This window comes from Furipterus horrens, unplaced genomic scaffold, assembly GCF_987537825.1.
Source record: "Furipterus horrens unplaced genomic scaffold, mFurHor1.1.pri manual_scaffold_1, whole genome shotgun sequence".
In the NCBI taxonomy this organism is placed as follows: Eukaryota; Metazoa; Chordata; class Mammalia; order Chiroptera; family Furipteridae; genus Furipterus; species Furipterus horrens.
In genome coordinates, this window is record NW_028327171.1 from 117511905 (window position 1) to 117533164 (window position 21260).

At 37.1% G+C, this 21260-nt stretch overlaps 1 protein-coding gene across 1 annotated transcript in view; it reads left to right on the forward strand.

Moving 5' to 3' along the window:
* The window catches only part of CNTNAP5 (contactin associated protein family member 5), a 1232224-nt gene that overhangs the window by 826812 nt on the left and 384152 nt on the right, over positions 1 to 21260 (forward strand). The window lies entirely within an intron of this gene.

Consider the following 21260-nt stretch of genomic DNA (forward strand, 5'->3'; position numbering starts at 1 on the left):
GCAGTATTCAGCAATAAGATCGGCAGACAAGCAAGGACTTAAGTTACCTGAGAAGTGAAGGCCGTAATGGAAATTTGTTTTATTAAAATAAAATTTGCTTTTAGAAAAAATAAATTAACCTATTTTTAAAAACTTTTTCCATGGATATTTTCTACAGTAAATGGTTGACTTAGTTATTAACATGTTTGCAAAAACAAAAAGCAAAACCAACTAAACAAAAATTTTTCTAGGACTGCTTACCAAAAGCATGCCCTGGGAATCAGTCTTTTTTTTTTTTGTAAATGTTAGTTCATCATTAGTTTCATGGCAGAAAATGGGCTGCCCACAACAGGAATGTGGGTTGTCCAAGAAAAGGAATCAGAATCTTTATCGTCAAGTAATTTACAATCCAGTGCTTGGAAGTTAGAAATTGTGAAAAGCTTGAGAAATATGGACAATGAAATGTCAAAAAAGAAGGAAGAGAAGCCTCAATAACTATAACACACAGCTTCACTAATCTAGAATCTTTAAGGAAGGTCTCATTCCACATAAATGAATTTTTCAGATAATTGCCACTTATTCCTTTAAGTACCAAAATCTTTTGAAAGAATTTCTAACTCTTTGAAATAAAAACCTTCCTCAAATTGATTACATCCTTCCTTGCCTTCTTAAACAGTTAACTCTGAACATAAAATGTAACCTTTTCTTGATGACTCAGTACAGTTATTGTGAAAATCAGTTACCATACTTTCATTGGACCCAGTAGAGCTCACAGGGCTGATTAGATTATTAAATCAGCAGCATTGATTTGGTGGCCCTTTTCTAGTATCCTCAGGTGGTGCTGCTGCTGCCCTGAGAGATTTAGTGTTTATATGTGTCCCTGTTTCTCTCTCTTCTGGCTCTCAAGCCTTCACATGTTACTCTCAGCACTATTTGCAAAATGCATGTGTAACAAAAACCAACCTACTTTTTAGTATTTGTGTTCTTTCTGGTTTCCTAAGGATTAGGTTTGGTGAGATTTAGGAAAAATGTGAGTATGTTTAGTGACTGTGGGATTTTCTTGAGTTTCTGCATTCTATGATGTCAGTGTGGCTACACCAATGCCACTGTACATGTTTTATTTTTCTAACATTACTACCTTTAAATTTATAAGGATATTTGAGTGGGACTTGGGAACAGGCCATGTGGAGAGTTTGATCTTGACTCTTTGCCTCTTACTGGTTATGCAACATTGTTCAAGTTGTTAAATTTCCACAATTTTACCACTGAAAAAATGTACATGAAAACTCTGAACTAATAAGGCTAATAAGAACACTGGATGAAAAATGTAGTCTCTGCCCCTGTGCCATGCCTGACACACAGTGGGTGTGAGGCAAACCCTAGTGACCATATTTCTTTCCTAGCTCACACCTCCCACCCCAGTAGGGAAGGTCCAAACCCTGCGCTCTAACAGAAAACAAGGTCGAGGAGCACACTACTTCTATTTTAGAGTGTAAATATAATAGTTACAATGATTATAACTCATGTAAGAAAATGGTATCACCCCACAGAGAGGAAGAATATTACACTTAGGTGCATATTCTCCCAGATGTTCTACCACGGAGATTCACAAAAAAGAGAGCATACTATATGTATGTTTAGGTTTGAAGGTATGCATTAGTCTTTGTTTCCCCATGGGTTCTAAATCCAATGAGGTAAATAAAGGATGACAATAGACATGTGCTTACAGTGTTTGCTTTCTCCTGAGCAAGCTTGAAGAACACAGCATGGACCAGAAGCAAGGGGGATCTTTTTGCCCCTTGGCTTCTGCCGAAAGTGGTTGTGGCACTGGGTGAGGTGACTGCTGACAGAAAGCCTCATAGATACATGGTCCCAGTGTCACACCCCTCAGTGCAGAGACAGAGTACCTAATCTCCAACCCAGGTGCACTCACCTCATGGGCGTGGTGGGGGATGGCAATACTGTGTATGTGAGTCCCAGAGCTAGTACCCAGGGCACTGTCTTAGTTGGGACTCCTTTAACAAAATACCGCAGACTGACTGGTTAATAAAAAAACTGAAATTTATTTCTCACAGATCTGGAGAAGTCCACGATCAGGATGTAAGCATGATAGAGTTCTGTTCAGGGACCTATCCAGGTCACACACAACTCAGTTCTCTTCATGTCCTCACATGACAGAAGAAAGGGAGAGAACCACACTTATTATGTTGATGAGGCCTTCACCCATATGACCTAATCACCTTTCAAAGACTCCCATCTCCTCATACCTTCACATTGAGGGTTAGAGTTTCAACCTTATTAATGAATTTTGGAGGGACACATTCAGTTCATAACAGGCACATACCTGCAGGAACATTTTCTGAATCTCTCTAATTATGTAGCCAACCACTTCTCCACAGGGAAGACCAGAGAGCAAAGGGGACATAGGCAGAGACTATTGACTCCTCACCAACTTACCAATCTGGAAGACCTGAACAAGCGCCTCCTTTCTCTGCTGAAGCAGAGCCCCATGATATTGTTTTACTATTTGTATTTGTTACACACACATTGTACAAATATTGTTCCATATCAATAAATATGATATATGCCAATTATTTATTAACAATAGTTTTCCATTATATGGATGTACTACAGTGGATATACAAAATTAATAAATATCCTATTTTGAACATTTAGATTATTTCCATTTTTTTCACTATTACATATGTTGTAAGGGCACATTTACCCATAGATTTTCATGAAGAAAACTAATTATATTCTTAGGTAAATTATTTGGATTGCTAGGGGAAAGAGGATGCATATTTGTAAGGTTTTTGCCACACTGACTCTACAGTGTTTCAGTGCTGCACCAATATACTGCTAACAGTGCTGTGAGAGTGAAGGCCCACTTCCCAGCAATCTGATAAATGCAGAGGAGGCTCAAAGACAATTAGAAATTTATTTTTAATTAAAAACAATGTGTTGATGATTCCCATAGCTTATTGGAGGTAGCTGATATTACTAGTAGCCAGAGTTAGTAGAAGTTATAAAATAAATTGTGGTTACAGTGGACTAAAATTAATAAGAGAATGTGGAGAATGGCTTCTTACTGTAGATTCTCCTCAATACTGTACACACTAGACACTAGTGTGGAGGAAATAATAGAAGGTAGGATGAGAGAAAAATAAATAACTTCAGTGACCACAATGATTAAGTGTTACTTATGATTGAGACTATGTGTGGGGTGCTGTGCGAGCATTACCTCTAATTCAAAAAGCTGTTCTGTACAGTAAGAATTATTATCCCCACCTGGCATTTCAGAAAACAGAACCTCAGAGAGAATAAGATAATTCATGTCACATAGCTTAGGAGGGACAAGTCTGATTCTTGAGCCCAACTTCACCTGAGGTCAAAGCAAGGATGCTGTTTCTGATACACTGTGGAAAAGATAGAGTCAACAGTTAGAAGGAAATGGAATAGTCAGGGAAAACATGAGTTTAGGTTATTTTTCTTATTTTGTAAGAAAGCGTAAATGAAGAGATAGATTAGTAGGCAGAGCCACCAATGCTAAGTCTGTGTGGTTGCCAAGGTGCCCTTGTCTGGATGCTGCATCTTCTATGGTTCATGTAGTCCTTCATGCAGTGGCCCTGTGAGTCCCTATAACCAAGCTCCCAGACCCAGTTCTGTCTGTTCTTGGCTCTGTGTTTGCTGCTATACCTCTAGCAGCAGGCCAAGGAAGTGCACACACACAGGCTAGATAAGGTCAGACCTCGTTTGCACTGTATTTTTTTTTTTCATTTAGTTAGTGACTGAAAAATGACACTATAATTTTCTGACAGTTTCCACTGATAGTCTTCCCCCACCTTCTGATAAATGCCAGCCAATGGAATGTGTTATCTTTCTCATTAACTAAAGGTTAATACTAGTCACTCTCAAAAGAGACAGAATTCAAAGCCATCGAAGTCCCTTGGAACTGTCTTTGCTATCCCCATGTGTCTTGTAGTTTTCCTCATGATGTGGCTACTTACTGCCATGAGCTTCAAGCAGGGTCTGTGACCCTGTGCTTCACAGCAGCTTGTACAATCATCATCAGCCCACCAGTGCTCAAAGCCACCCTGTTGCCAGGGAGCAGGTGGTTACCTGTCCTCAAAGATAAAGGCTGCCTTGGCTCAGCATAGGCCTTTCCTCACTGTCAGCACCTCCATAGGAATTTTGTCCAAGGTGGAGTTCCTGAAAGTTAGAAATTATGAGCATAGGAAATAAAAAAGAATCCAGATTAGGAAACACTAATCCAGGAGACAAAAGAAGAAACATTGAGCCCACAGTCTAGAAAATCCTTTAATCATATAGCCAATTTGCCCTGTAACCCACTATCCCCACTGGAAGGAAGAGAAGATTGAAAGGTGATAGGAAGGCATCACCTAGAAGATCCCAGAAGCCAGGTCCCTACTGGGACAGGGCATTGAAGCCCTATCTACTCCAAAATCTATTTCATAGTCTCCATGGTATCTGGAATCCCTTTGTGAGATTTACTTGTTAGGTGTAAGTATTGGGTGTATGCATCATTTTGCAGTCACCACAATGTGTAGTAAAAATCTGCTTGGGAACACTTCTCTCCATACATCTCTGAACTCACTAAGGCAGAGGTAAGAAGTCCATACTGATACATGGAAAACCACTGGACATTTAGATGCCCAGATTTTGAAACCTAATAGTTGTTGGAGAGCTTAGCCAGAGTTTACTTTGGCTCTGAACAGAAAATATTTGCCAAGCAAATCAGTCATGCAAACAAGTTTGCCATGAGGTTTGTTCAAGTTCCTCAGCAGAACAAGTGATTTAGTATACTCACAACCCCTATTACCCTACTTGTTCAAAGTCAGTCGCATTCATTTTCTTGTGTGACACATGAGCTGACTGCTTCACCTAGTTATCTTGAAAGAAAAAAACATTCTTTCTTAAGAATTCTGAAATAGTCAGTTTTCCTCTTTTCCTTTAACTGATGATAGTTTAGTGAGAATATAACTAATTGGCTATTGGCTATATGTATTAATATGTGATATATAAGCTAGACTCTAAATAAGTATGTGCTATTTTATGTATAAATACATATTCATAATATTTACATACTGTAGATTCTATGGTATATAGCATACGTTATGTATTGTTATACATACTCATCATATACTCTTTGTATTTTCAAATAGATATAGAAACGCATTCATGTATATAAGCCCTCAAGTCCAGTTATAATGTTTGACTTTTGATGTGCACAAAACTAATGATTAGGTTTAGAAATCTAAATAAGAAATTGTGATACACAATAGTCAAATAACTAATAAAAAAGAAATTACACTTCAAGGTTCTCTGGATATTACTAAACTTAAAACACTTTGTCCCTAATAATTGCTTAATTAACAGATGATTACATATTCTTTCATACAATAAATATTTATTAATTCTTCATTATGTGTCCCACACTTTTCTGGTTAGGTGGAATGAAACATTAAAAAAGCAAAGAAAACAGAGTTCTTGCCCACATAGCTGTAGTGGGGATGACAGAAACAAACCAAACACACATGTTTATGCACACACACTCACACAAGCATGCACACACACATTTTCACACACATCCATGCACATATATATTCACATACAGGTATAGACATAAACATGTCCATATATAGAATAAGCTTGTGGAAAACGTGAGGCAGAAAAATATCAATAAAAATCAGGGTCCTGAGAGTGACCATGGTGAGAATTCTATTTCAGGTAGGCTGGTAGTGTTACGGCTACATAGGTGAGATTGAACACTCTGAAGCAGTGTATAAAGTAAACAAAGGATTTTTAATGATGGCCAGGAGTTGGGCAGACCCTGAGCTGTCTCTAACATGCTCCAACCTACAATGGAGTCTAAACACTGGGTTTTTATACTGGTGCAGTCTCTTTGTTTCTTCTTTGGCGGGAAACAGCCTTAGGAAGAGGGGGCTGGGCAGGACTGCAGGAATGTCTTGGCAGTAACAGAAACAGAAATTCGCAAGGCTATAAGGTTATCTCCGGCGGCTGCACAGCTCTTCAGCCAGGGACGAACTCCCTGCGAAGCAATTTATTTTCAAAGGAGTAGACATTCTGCAAAGCACAACCTTCACGAATGTTATAAACCATATATATATATATATATATATATATATATCACATAGACAGTTTGGTGATAGCCAGTGGGAAAGGGGGTGGTGGCAGGTGTTTGTAGACAAAGGGATAGAAATGGGGATGGAAGGAGACTTTGCTTGGAGCAATGTTTGCAATGCTTCTGCAGATGATGTTTTGTTGAGTTGTACACTTGAATCCTGTATGGTTTTGTGAACCAATCTCACCCCAATAAATTCAATAAAAAGAAAAACAGGCAACATTCATTTTTACCCACAAATCTGCAGCTTGGGCAGTATCCAGCAGGACATGAGCGCCTCTGTTCCACTCCACATCCCCTGGACTGGGGCTGCGTCATCTGAAACCTCACTTTGGGCTGGAGTCTTCAGCTGGGCAAGTGATGGGGATCTATGTTGGACATGTAGTCTTTCCATGTGCCTGCTTGATTTTCTTGTAACACAGTTGCTAGAGTTCAGAGCTAAAGGTCCTAAGAGAAGGAGAGAACCAGGTAGAGCTGTATTGAATTTTATTACCTTGCATTGGAAGTAATGTAGTATTACTTCTGCAGCATTCTAGTTACTCGAAGACAGTCACTCAAAGGGAGGGAAACTTGATTTCATATTTTAATGAGGTGAATGTACAGACATGTTTTAAAACAACCTTATGTTCTTCAAAATTTTGCACAAATAATCAGTTAACATAAGAAAATAAGTAAATGCAGGGCAGTGTCAGGAGTCATACCTAGGTCAGAACTAATTTATGTCTGACCTTCTGTTTATTTGTTTCAGGGACTTTTGTCATCCTTAAAGTAATGCAGCTAAAATGTGTTTATAAGAGTTTACCAAAGGTCTTAAAAATATAAAGAGACCATCACATGAATCAAGCCAGTGCAGTTTACTGTACATGAAAGCCAGCTTTTCTAATGTCCTAATAGCTCACTCTAGGTGTTTTACTAAGAACATCAAGACAAAATTAGAGGTGGTGGATTATATACAGAAGAAATACACCTCAATACAGCTGAAGATATGGGTGTGTATCTGAGAAAAATACAAATCGTCCCACAAAATTCATGACATGAAATGTGTCTGGCCACAAACAAATTGCTGTTCAGACCCTGAGTTGCTGCAATAACCAATGTGGATTGCCCAAAATACAGTATTCAGATCCTGTATAAAATAGTTTAAATAATTTTTTCTTACCACTTTATGAAAGACCATGTTCACCTTCTTTATCTCAAATGTGCTTATGAGAAAAATAACCCTACTTTCTAATTTTAAACTTCAGTACAATGAAAGCAACACAAAAAGAACATAAATTTTTGAGTTATAAAACCTGGTCTTAAATTTTACCTTTTCTACCTATTAGCTGTAAAATCCTAAACAAGATACATGGACCTTCTGAGCCTCAGTTTTCTTATCTGTAAAATATAATGAGATAGATGCAGTGTCTTGCATATAGTAAACATTCAAGGTACATTTGGGGTATTTTTGTTTTGTTTTGTTTTGTTTTGTTTTAGCCAGTATTTTATTGGACTTTCCAAATAACAAGCAGAAAAGTGTCTTTCCAATGGTATGTCTGATAAAAGAGCTCAGTTTTGGGATTTTGCTTCTTGTTGACATGTGGGCATACTTACTTTTTACACTACATTTCACTTATTTGTAAATTGGTATTTGCCTACCAAATAGTGCTGTTGAGAGTCTTAGAGTTCCATCCGTGTCTCCTCCTTACCTCTAATCTACTCATCTATCTTTCTCATTCCAATAACTGATACTATCATCTGTGTAGTTTCTTAAAGCCAAAATATAGGACTCATTCACTCCTCAAGTACACAAACAAATACCCATCAGTTACAACTGACTTTGACTTCAGCCTCTTCTCTCCAATGTAATGTAACTACCTACTTATACCCCATAACCTCCAGACTGCACCAGTGCATCAGGTTCTTGCTTCCTCTCCTATTCCAGCCCTTACTCCACCTCCCTACAGTTTATGTCTTATACAGTAGCTAAAATGAGGATCTTTCCAAAATGAGATTATAATAACCTGGCTTTAAACACTTCCCGTTCCCTCTGCAGTGGAACATAGACTCCTTGCTGTGGCCTAAAGAACTGTGCAGGACCCTGTCCTCCCATTGCTCAGTAATGCTGGCTTTTTTCCTGTACTCATTCCTTGCCATGCTTTACCCCCACCTCTGAGTACTGATGAACTAGGTGCTTCTCTCATCAGAAGCTTCATTCCTCTTCTCATGCTTAACTCTCAACTTAACTTTTATGTACAACTAAAGTGTCCACTCCGTGACTCTTTGTCACTTCATCTCTTTTGAATATACTGCATTGATGTTATAATTATCTGTTATTTTCTTCCCATTCATTAGTTTGTTTACTGTCACCTCTGTGAATAGAATGTGAGCTCCATGAAAGAGGGACCTTCTTTGTCTTGTTCACCATTTCATCCCCAGAATGATTTTGAATATTACCTGGTACCTAGAAAACATCTAGTAAATAGTTGTTGAATAAATAGAAGATCTCTACTCAATTATAATAAGTATCACTTGCATTTATAGGTCAAAGGACTCCTGATAAAATAAGTGCATTAGGCTAAGCCTGCTGCACAGATACCTGCCAGCAGGAAGCAGCTCCATAGAATGGGAGCTGTCATCTCACTTCTGGGTCATCTACAACTGACTCAGTGACTTTGAGAACATTACATTCTATGGGCCTAAAATTTCTCATCTGTAATCCTAGGTTATAGTTGATGTTATTCAAATGTACTTACTTCTCTAGCACTTTGTGACTCTATACTAACCAACACAGCATGAGTTAAAATATGTCACTAGTTTTTAGTATCTTGTCACAGTAAAGCATTAGAGGGCTTGGTTTAAAAAAGACATTTTTGATACTCTTAAGGCCATGAAATATGATAATTTATTTATATATTAGGTGACATTTTTGACACCTTCATGCACCAGATATTCTCAGAATACACTTTCTGTATGGTAATACTGATTGTGCAGAGAAGGTATGAATATTCCCCCCAAATCATAACAAGCCAAGAATCATAGGAATAACAAATTCTTAACTTAAAGTATTTATGAATCTAGTAGTATTTACTTTACACATTTGGTGGGTTATGAGTTAGATATGGAAATACAATTATATCAGCTGTGCAGTTGAGGTGCTGTAATAGCACCTCATAGCTTGTTATTGGGAGTCAGGGCTTACTGGATTTCCTTCCCTCCTGAAACTTCACTATAACCAGGCCAAAGGGAAAGCAGCATCTGCCAGCAGAGCCCAAGGCATGATCATCACCTGCCTTGGTTCAAGAACTTGGTCTGCTGTGTATCAGTCACACGATCTTAGATAAGGTTATCAACATCTCTAAGCTTCAATTTCCCCATCTCTAAAAGTGAGGGTGACAAAAATAACATTAGTCATATCCACAAGAAAAAAAAGTTTAGAAACTTGCACTCTTTATAACTTAATTTCTCAATTTGCCAAAGTTTATTTGAAATGATAGAGGTGATTTTGTAAACATAATTTTTACTGTCTGCTTACTTTTTCTGAGAGGTAGGAATGGGTAAACTATGGTGTTTTTATTTCTTTGTATTTTCCTCCGTGTGTGTGTAGGATCTAACAAAAATTTCAAGCAGTGTGCTAGGTGTTGTAGGGATTGCTAAGCCATAATTTCAGTATGGCACAATAGACAGTAGACTCTGACTTTAAGTTCTGAATTCCCTGCTCTGCCATTTATTTGCTTAGTAGCCATTGTCAGGTCATCACTTGAGTCTCTGAGTCATATTTTCTCATCTGAAAATTTTTAACCAACCTTGCAGACTTTTTCAAAGATTACAATGCATATGTAAATGTGGCTGACCATAGTGGCTACTACCATTTCAGGAGCTTATTTTCTGGTAAGCACAATTAGAGACAATGCTTATAGGTTAGTAAGATGTAAAACTCTCTGGAAAGAGAACTTACTTTTACTTGGGTAAATTCCATAGATCTTCTATGGAAAGACATCGCTTCTTTTAAGACACAGAGAGCAGAGAAGTCATTGCAATAGGAAAAGGCATTAAGGGGGCACAGTGTGATTCACCCTCAGAGGATGAGGGGCAGATATATTTAGGAAGTAAACAGCTTAGGTTGTTGTTGCTTTTTTCAGAGGTGGAGGCTGAGAAGGTGGGGGGAAATAAGCGCAGGATGGAGGGAGGGCCTTCTATGATTCAGATACCCTATAGTTTTCTCTGTAAATTAACTCATCTACTTGCACTGAATGAAGAAGATTGCTCATTCTAAAGAGTGACTATAGGAAGATTAACCAAGTTATTGTAGAGAGAAAAAGATTAATTAGGTATCTATCTCAGTGGTCAAGGAAAGAGGTAGGAAGCATGAGGTCATACAAACAGCAAAATAAAAGAGTGATTAGTTATAATGAACAAAGTAGACTCTAAAACATTATTGTTCAATGAAAATATATGACATACATGGGAATTTTAAAATTTCCTAATAGCTACATTACCAACATAAAAAGAAAAATATCATAAAATGTTATATTATTACCTCAATCACTGAATAAGATATTATTATTTCAATTTGTAAAGGAGCAAATGGAGACATACAGATACAGTAAGTTACCCTAGGTCTTATAGGAATGAATCCAAGTAGGTCTAACTTTAAAACCTATGCTCTTAGACATAAGACACAGATATCAGGATGATGAAGGAAAAGCAAGATCAAGATCCTGAGTTCAGTTACCTTGTTCTGTGTAATGATTCTGCCAAATGAGGAGAGATGTGTTAACTAAGAAGAGCATATATAGCACATGTAGCTGACCATATCATATATATATATATATATATATATATATATACACACACATGTATAACAAACCCTTACTTTATTGTTTTTTCCTTTGAGAATGCTAATTATCCCTATCTAAGAGGCATTTAAATAGGGGGAGAAGGAAAAGGAAAGATATTAGCATTAAGCATAGCTTTTGGATCTAATACTTGCAATGTGCCAGATTTTTTTGTAAGTATTTCTAGGTACTATTCAGATGAGTTATAAAACCACCTCATTTAATCTTTTTAGTTTCATGAGGTGTAAATTAGTACTAATGAACAAACTAGTATTGAAAGAGGTTAAGTATAATTAGAACCACATGACACTATCCACACTTAAGAAAATACACATGCCTCTACTAAAACCTGCTACAATTAAATTCTGTTTCATGGACAAGCAAAATAAATCTTTGGTTAAGTCTATCTTGTCCCCAGATACACAAATACCACTTATACAAAATCGCCTTGGACTGAATCCAATTGAGACTGGATTTTTCCTAGTAACTCAGTATTACATAGATACAATCATAAGTCACTCCAAAATCTATTTCACTAATAATTTCATAAGATGCCTCCAAGAAGAGAAAAGGAATTCTCTCTGGGAATACACCACTGACAGGGAAAAGGAGTCAGATAAGGAGAAAATCAGAAACGGAGTTGCTGACCCTGACAATCCATCTGTATATTCAGCAGAACGTTTTGATTGAGTTTAGAAATGATAAGATGTCAGGATACTGGAGTAGTTGCTGAAACCACCTTGGGGGGATTAAGAGGGAGGGATGAAGGAAGAAAGGAAGAAAGGAAAAGAAAGAAAAACAACCTTGTGGGGAATTATTTCTGAATTAGAATCCTGTATTTTGTCTCATTTTGTATCTTGAATGAAGTAAAAAAGATTCAACATAGAGACATAATTTTAGACAAATAACCCTGTGTGATCTACTCAAGGGCCTGAAAATATGATGTTGAAAAACAATATTCCATTATAATAGAAACACAAGTATTTCAAATAGTGCCATCCTACAATGAGCTTCTTAAACTGAGATGGGGATGGGATGTCAACAGGAGTCCTGGGATGATAATGTTTGGCAGCTAAGAGGTACAGATGACATGCATTTCCTCGGTAGTAAAATTGAAATTAAAATTCCTTTTCCTAGTGAGACTTCTCCAACTCTGTGAATTCTTCAAGAATAAACACCGAGTCTTATTTATTCTAAATACCAAGAGCCTTGCTTGGTGCCTCGTACAAAGTAGCTTCTCAAAAATTCTTTGTATGTTGAAATTAATTTTGAAGTATGGTCATAAAAGCACTTGGAAAAACAATAATTAGCATTCCTATATAAGACACCATAGGCTAAATTATTTCACAATAACAACAACATAATAAAACCAGGACATCTTAATGACTAAAACAAGTTTTCATTTTCCCAAATAGGCTAAGGCGTCCATCATGAATTGCTAGGAGCTCTGCTCTATGTCTTCTTCCAGGACTAGAGTAATAGAATACTTCTTCTCTCATGTGTCACCTTAGAAGAGGAAATGGGCCTCCACTCTGTTGCTTTCTGAAAGTGACATATGTCACTTCTGTTTACAATTCATGGCCCAGAATAAAATATGTAGGGGAGGAAAAATAATTTTCCCTCAAATTTCTGATTTCTGGGCTGAAATGCCTGGAATAAGAGTGAGATTAACAAGAGAAAAACAAACAGAATATTATTACTATGTATGCTTTATGTATTCATGGGAGATACCCAAAGACAAGTATGAGCCATTCAAAGGTGTGGCTTAGAATTTCAGCTTACATAATATCTTTACAAAAAAAACAACAACAACACTGCATTTGTGGAGAAATAATAGGACCAAAAAAAGTAATTGTAGGTTTCCAAGTGTGGCGATAAAGGCTAGTTAGCTATATAGACTCCTCTGACATCATCTCTAGGCTCATAGATTCTGAAGTTGTCTCAGAGTGATTAAATTGTATCCTTCTTGGTGGAGGAGGAGAAGCACCTTTAAAAATGTATGTCCCTCTTTAAGAAAATAGGGGGAAGGCAAAGAACTTTATGAATTGTTCCTTTTTCTTAATTGCCTCCAGCTCAAAATAATCCTGTGTAAATGGGCATATTTGGGACTGATATTTTGCTACCTTTCAAATACTTACAACCCTGAAGGGACCAGGGAGTGTCCTCATTTCCATATGCCTGGAAGGTAAAGAAACAATAATTGATCCATATCTTCAGTGCTCTTCACACAGAGGGGGGGAAATAGTAAAACTAGCCATTCCTAAGAAAGAATTGAAATAAAAGGGCATTCTTGGAATATTGCTTTTTCCTTCATATCTACTATGATACGTATTTTTTTTTAATATGGGACATACCAAAGAAAAATATATCAGAACTCTAAAGTACTACAAATTATCTTTAAACATATAATCCTCCTGTAAGCATAAATTTATATAGCCTGAATTTTAGCTTTAGCTAAAATCAAATATTTGATTAATATTAAGATTAGCTTTACTATTTAGAGTTTCATTGTTAGTTCATGAAATGTCAACATAAATTGGAGAGATGACATTTTGAAAGGGTTATTTTATTCTCTAACATAGACGTGGATAAAACTGTCTATATGCACATGATGGTATGTAGCTAGAAAACATTAAATATTTTTTGATTTAAATACCCCATCTAATGCTGTTTTATGAATCTATTGCCTCTAAAATATTATCTGCATGTTTGTGTACAAGTATAAAACATACACCCCAGTACATGATGACATTTTTTTTTTCATGCTCTGAATGCTGTCCTACTCAACCTGAAAGCCAGAGAGCTGACACAGCAGATGAAGCTAGCTGCTCTTGGCCAAGGAGGACTGTGCATGTGCTGCAGTGCCCCAAGGTCATGAGCACTGCACAGGCTCATCTTGCAATCAGTACACTCCAGTACCTTGGGTTACTGGAGCCAGAGTGGCTTCTTCTACTTTTCCATATTTTGCATAGTGGGGGGAGTAGTTTTGATCCTTTGAGACTTTCAATGGTTTTCAGGTGATGGTGTGTAAACCATAATAAAGAATTAAAGGGAGATTATTACTTGGGATGTTAAAACAATACATTTTATGGCAACTAGATGTGCTCTCTGGAAAAGATGTTGGAGTCCTGGCTGGGTGTCTCTGTAGGTTGGAGTGTCATCCCCTGCACCAAAAGATTGTGGGATCAATCCCTAGTTGGGGTGCATACAGGAGGCAACTAATCAATGTTTCTCACAACTCTCTCTTTCTCTCTTTCTCTCTTCCACCTCTTCCCTTTCTTTCTCTCTAAAGTCAGTAAATATATCCTCTAGTGAAGATTAAAAAATGATATTGGAAAAGTTAAAATGACTGGGCAGTTATTAAAAAATGACTGAGAAGTTAGAGATTAGAGATTCTCAGATAATAGAAAGGGTTTTAAACATTCTGGCAGCTGGAGAAGATTAACCAATAAATGAATGAAGAGAGGTAGAAGAAAAGATGGCCTGAGGTGGTTCTTACCGCAGGCAATTTGAATGCAAATTGCCTGCATCTCTACACGGTCTGTTTAGACCATTATAATGCTGATTGGTTCACTCCCCAAAAGCAGTTCTACCTCTTCCTAAGTGAAATGCTAGAGGACCCATGTTCTATGGTGTCTCAGGGCATTCTTTAATCTACACACCTGTGTTCTGGGTGCCACATGATTCTATGTCATTGATTTGACAATGCAGATCTTTGGTGTCTTTATGATCCCATGCATTTGACAGTGTAGATACAAGGGGACCTTTAACACTGAGAACCAGTATATTCATATTTGTGAACATTGTCCCCACCCTTTGGTAAAATTTTTGGTCAAAGTAAGTATGATGCCTCCTCCAGTTATTCATCAGTGCCTCTGGGTCTTTGGTGGATGGGTTCTCTTCTGCCTTAGGGAAACAGTAATTTCATTTTTCATCCTCCAATATGCCTGAATACACAGTTTACCTAAAGGTTAAGAATGATGTGTCTAATTAAGTGGATGGAGCAATTCTACTACATAAACATTAATAGGGCATGGAAAGTACTCCCCATGGATGCATTTTTTTAAGTAGAAGCTATTTCCATGTCTATTCTCTTTCTAATATTTTTCTTCCTGCACTGCTAACTGAAAATTTAATGGTAGCAATGGCACCTGTGTTAATGGAAAAGAAAAGGTGATAATTGTTCCTGCTGGCCTCTTTCTTATTTTCCCCCTGATAAGGGCAGCATTCTTGAGACAGCTTTGCTTTTCTGATCAATGCCAGTGCACAGAATGAGAGGCCAAAGGTTGAGGAGTTGTCTGGAAAGCTCTGCTGCAGATAGACATGATGGAACTCAGTCATCAAATGATAAAATATGAACTTTTTTTTCACTCTGGAATTGAAAGGTAATTACAGTAGAGAGTAAATTTTATAAAGGTTAAAAGTAAGTAACAAATGGTGATACATCATAGAATTCCATGGCTTTGGAACACTGTCTGTATTAGGCTTTCTTGCCCTGAATCAATTTATACCAGGTCATTAGGGCCTCCAACCTATCAATGAAAGCATGTTTTATCATGTTTTGTTCAGAAAACCCTCTGCATCAAGAGCTCTCATAATAAACAAGCGTACAAGTCATACTCTGTTTTGGATTTATTTTTCTTTGAACTTTTACTCAGAGTGTCTGCTGAAAGATGGGCAAAGATCTGAGAGATTTTTAGAAACTGACTGAACAGTTTAGGAGCAACTGTTTAGCATGATGTTTCCAGAGGCAATGAGGAGAAAAGAGCAAATTGAGCATATGTTGAATTTTTACTAGAGGGAACAAGTTTTCCCAGAAACTGGATAATGTTGAGTGCCATCTTCAAAAATACTTTATTTACTAAAATTTGGCAGGGTCTAACTCATCTTCCCTCTATAGGTCCCTTATTTCCCTATTTCATTATTTATTATTTTTAATCCTTATATGCTACTTATTAAATAATTTATCATTATTTAAATATTTCTTATATATTATCTTATTTCCCTCCATGGGTCCTTTCTGATACTGTATGTTTGATCTCAAGGATTTCCAACATATAAAAGACAAGAAAGTTTTATGTGACCTAGAAATGATTTGAATTATTTGAATATATATATATTTAAATTAGCACATCAAGCACATGATTTCAAATCTCTTTTACTAAGAGAGTAGTGTAAGTTAAAAAGAAGTTAATAAATTTAAGAAAAATTAAATTCTTAAGAAAGATATGAGTTTAATAATTGTACAGGAAGAAATGGTAAGAAACTCAAATTGGTTCTGCTAAGAAAGAATCTTAGAAAGTGTGAAGACATTTTCCTTCTCCAGGTACATAAGCTCTGTCACATATCTCTGTCTTAATCACAACTTGTTCCATTTCCAGAGGTGCCTTCCTCATGCAACACTGCTGATAACAATTTCTTTCTTTCCCAAGTGTGCTTCCTCTGTGAATCCCAATCTGATTCATGGGGACCAAGTTAGTGTTTGTTCTTTCTATTTACTTTTTACCTAGTTCATATTTTCTCTGTATTAAGTATCCACATTTGTTATAACCAGTTGTATAGCAAGAGCTGATATGAAATGGTATGTATTTTTAAGTTATCAGAGCCTAGACATGTATTTAGAAAATATTAAATAATTAGTTATGAATACACAATTTCTTCAGAACTTCTCTTAGGAAAGTCACCAATGAACTCCATGATTGCCAAAACATGTGGTGATTCTGGGAGATCATGTCTTGATTTAACCCCATTTGGGGCAGATGATCACTTTCTCTTCTTTGAAATACAGACTTTGCTTGACTTCTAAGACACAACACTCTCCAGTTCATGCCTCCCTATCTGACTGCTTTCACTGTCTTCTTGTTTTTCTTTTCTCTTCACACCTAAAAGAAAATATTGCCATTGGGGATTTTAATTCTGCCACATGACAAAGACTCTTAATTTAGATCTCCAACAAAGAATACTTTTCTAACCATGAGGTTGACATGTCTGCCTGCCTAACTGGTCTTTCAATCTCCAAAATTTTATTTTTTCATTTTCTTTCTTCACATTTGTGCCGCCAGCATTCTTTCCCAGCTTTCTTGGCCAGATGCTCAGACCAAGACACCTTGGAGAGATTCTTGATTCCTCTTTTTCCCCTGCTTTCTCATAACATTTTTTTTCTTTCAGTTACAGTTTACATTCAGTGTTATTCTGTATTATTAGTTTCAAATGTACAACATAGTGGTTAGATAATCATGTGCTTTATAGAATGTTTCCCCAATATTTTAAATATGCACCTAGCACCATACCTAGTTATTACAATACTAATGACTATATTCCCTATGCTATAATTTACAACTCGGTGACTATTTGGTTACTACTAATTTTTACTTTTTAATCCCTTCACCTTTTTCACCTATTCCCCCAACCACCTCCCTTATGTCAGCCACTCAGAACATTATTAATCCTGCTGTCTACAATCAGAACATACCTAGTAATTAACCACTCTCACCATCATCTTTGTCATTCTTCAGGCCCAAGATGCATTATCTCTCATTTGGATTATTACAGATGCCTATTAAAAGGATTTTTTTTGCTTCTTCATGTCACACTCTTTGGTTTGTTCTCTACATAGAAGCTGGTGTGTGTTTCTTTCTGACCTCAATGATCCAGTGTCTCCCCATCTCACTTAAAGCAACATTGGTGACTTCTCAGGCCATCCATATTCTAGACTTACTTGATATTTCTTCCATTTCACCAATACTTGTTATTTTCTTCTTTATTTATTATAGCTATTTTAGCAGGTGTGAAGTTATATCTCATATGGTTCTGATTTGCATTTCTTCAGTAATCAATGATGTCAAACATCTTTTCATAGACTTAGTTGATCATTTGAATTCTTCTTTGGAGAAATAGTTATTCAAATTCTTTGCCCACTTTTTGTGTTGTTGGCTGTTTATTGTTGAACCTTTGGATACTAGATTCTTTTTGGATATGTAATTGCAAATATTTTAGGTTGTCTTTTTACTTTCTTTATAGTGTCTGCTGATACAAAGTTTTTAATGAAATCCAATTTATTTATATCTTTTGTTATTTGCACTTGTGGCATCAAATCTAAAATCCATCTTAGAGCTTTTGCACTTGCTGTTCTCTTGCTTGCAAATATCCTTTCCAATTTATCACATATCTTGCTACTTTACCTTTTTCAAAACTTTACATAAGTATAATATCAAGGCTTTCATCGTTCACACTATTAAAAAATGCAATTTTTCTGGCCCCAATGCTCTCTAGCCACTTTTTCTTGTTTTATTTCTTTTCAGTGCTGATTTTTATATAATATAATTTACTTATGCATGTTTCCAGACTTAAGCTAAGTAAAGAAGGGATTAGTGGTTGTTAATGCACTGTCATATTTCCCATGCTCAGAGCAGAGCCTGATGCAGCGGAAGTACTCAATACACCTGTGACTAGCAGCCAGGTTCTTCTTGTGTATAAGCAGTCGTCAACTATTACTCTGTCACTGCTGAAATTATCAGTATAATCAGCAATATCAATCAATATGGACAAAGATTCTACCTCCTCATGGTGCTATACTAAATATAGTTATGGAAGCACACAGCTGGAATTTTCCAGGACAAGTTTGATTTAAAGGTAAGTGTATTAGACAATGTAACCCACTTTTTATCTCAAAAAACATGAGCATAAAAACAGCAATTCTGAATCACTGCATCAATCTTGCTTATGAGCTGAGCTTGTAAACTTAAATCAATGTCATGGCTTTTCTGAACCTCAGTTTCCTCATCTGTAAAATCAGATTGTTAGGAGGATTAAAGAAAGACATTCCTGAGAGGTCTCTCACTAAATGAACTATGTGCTAATTTCAGTTGCTAATAAGTCAGACATGGACAAATTTAAATGGTAGCTATTTTAGCACCGGTCAGATGGCGCAGTTGGTTGAAGTGCCGTCCCATGCACCAAAAGGCTATGAGGTCCATCCATGGTCAAGGCACAACTCAGGCTGCAGGTTAGCTCCTTGGGCAGAACATGTATGGGAGAAAACCAATCAACGTTGATCTCTCACATAGGTGTTTCTCTCCTTCCCTCTTTCTCTCTCATCCCATTCCTCCCTCCCTAAAATCAATAATCCTGTGGTGAGGATTAAAAAAGTGACAGCTATTTTAAGGAATACTGAGCTAATCAGTAATAATAACGATGTCATCTTATTGAAGATTGGGGTATTCAGTGCTAAAAAGATTAACATGTGCTTAGAATGTGTTCTCTGAATGGATGCCATTTAATGATTAAAATAATGCGGATCATACTGATGATGATGATGATTAAAATAAAGAGTACGAAATTAAGAATCCACAGTTCCTGATAGGATAATAGTAATGCAATGTCATGATCAGTGTAAAAGTATTAGTTAGTTACATATTATTTTTCATTTAGCCAGTATTCCTGAAGGTCTGTCTAAAAAGTATCCAGCCATGACATTTATCGAAGAAGATACAAGACACAAGAAACATTGTTCATAAGACAATGAGGCCTCAGTTCCCTTGAAAGTAAGCAACTTGGGACCTCACATAGTTCTTCCAGTGCCATCAGCTGCCCCATCGTTTTCTTTGGAATCTCATCCACAATAGTTTCAAATTTCTTCTCTTCCAAAGGTGATTTTAATTTTGAGAAAAGTCAGAAGTGGCAGGGCACCAGCCTGGGTTGTAGAGGGATTGAGTCACCTGGATGACTTCATTTTTCACCCAAACCCCTGCACAAGATATGATGCATGAGACGGCCCATTGTTGTGATGAAGCGGCCAATCACCAGTTGTCCATAGCTGTGGCCTTCTGAATCACTTGAATAGTTTCCACAGAAGAATGTTCAAGCTTAACACAAAATATGATGCAGATTTGTTGCTGTTGCTCTACTCATTTATTTTTAAAGTATATTTTATTGCTTATGTTGTTACAGTAGTTCCAATTTTCCCCCCTTGCTTCCCTCTGCCCAGTATACCCTCCCCCCAGCAATCCACCCCCTTAGTTCATGTCCATGGGTCATGCATATAAATTCTTTGGTTTCACCTTTTCCTATATTATTCTTAAATCCCCCTGTCTATTTTGTACCAAACAATTATGCTTCTTAATCCCTGCACCATTTTCCCATTTCACCCCATTCCACTCCCAGCTGATAACCCTCCAAGTGATCCCCATACCTATGATTTTATTCCTATTCTGGTTTGCTTAGTTGTATTTTGTTTGTATTTTTTAGATTCAGTTGTTGATAGTTGTGAGTTAGTTGTCATTTTAGTGTTCATAGCGTTGATCTTCTTTTTCTTAAATAACTCTCTTTAACGTTTTACATAATAATGGCTTAATGATAATAAACTCTTTTAGCTTTACCTTGACTTGGAAGCACTTCATCTGCCCTTCCATTCTAAATGGCAGCTTTGCTGGATAGAGTAATCTTCATTGTAGGTCCATGCTTTTCATCACACTGAATACTTCTTGCCAGTCCCCCCCTTTTTTATTGCTCCCTTCTGCTCAGCACCACCCTCCCCCAGAAATACCCCCCCCCCCAGTACATGTCCATGTTTCATACACACAAGTTCCCTGGCTTCACTCTTTCCTATATTATTCTTTAAAAAAATAATAATACTTAATTAATTAATTTTTTTAACAATAAAAAATGACAACCTCCCCCAGACTTAAGACCCTTTATAATCTTATAAAGGAGAATGGGCAAAGGTCTCGTGCTCCTCTAGCTGCTTTAAGCTGGACATGGTCATCGTCCTACCTACCCTTGGGTCCAGAAATCTCTAACAAGAGTGAGGGTGTGGAGGGGAGGGTGGCTTTCCCACATGGGGAAGGATCGTGTAGACTGCAGATCAGATGGCTGACCCCGGACAACAGCGTGCTTGGTTTAACAGGCTGGCATCCTTGTTGTGTTCTGGGGGCAACAGATTTGGCAACAGGGTTAAAAGACATCATTCAATCCATAACCACTAGATGACAAAAGACAGGTATTAATTTTTCAATGTCCCAGATTAGGGGGAAAAAGGGCTTCTTTGGAGGAAGGTGTGCCAGGCACGCCTTGCCTGTCCAAAACCCTTTTGCCCACTATATTTAGTTTGGGCTGAGAGAAATATTTTAGGTTTCCCCCCTCTCAGACCTCTGGGCTCTTTCTGTCCAAGCCATTAGGATACAAAAGAGAAACCAGTTTTAAAGTGAAGCCCACTGACCACCCCATTCTTCACTAACCCAGCCACTTAGTTCTGCCAAACCGTTGAGTCTTGGGAGGCAGTGCTGCAGACAGAATTAAGTGAG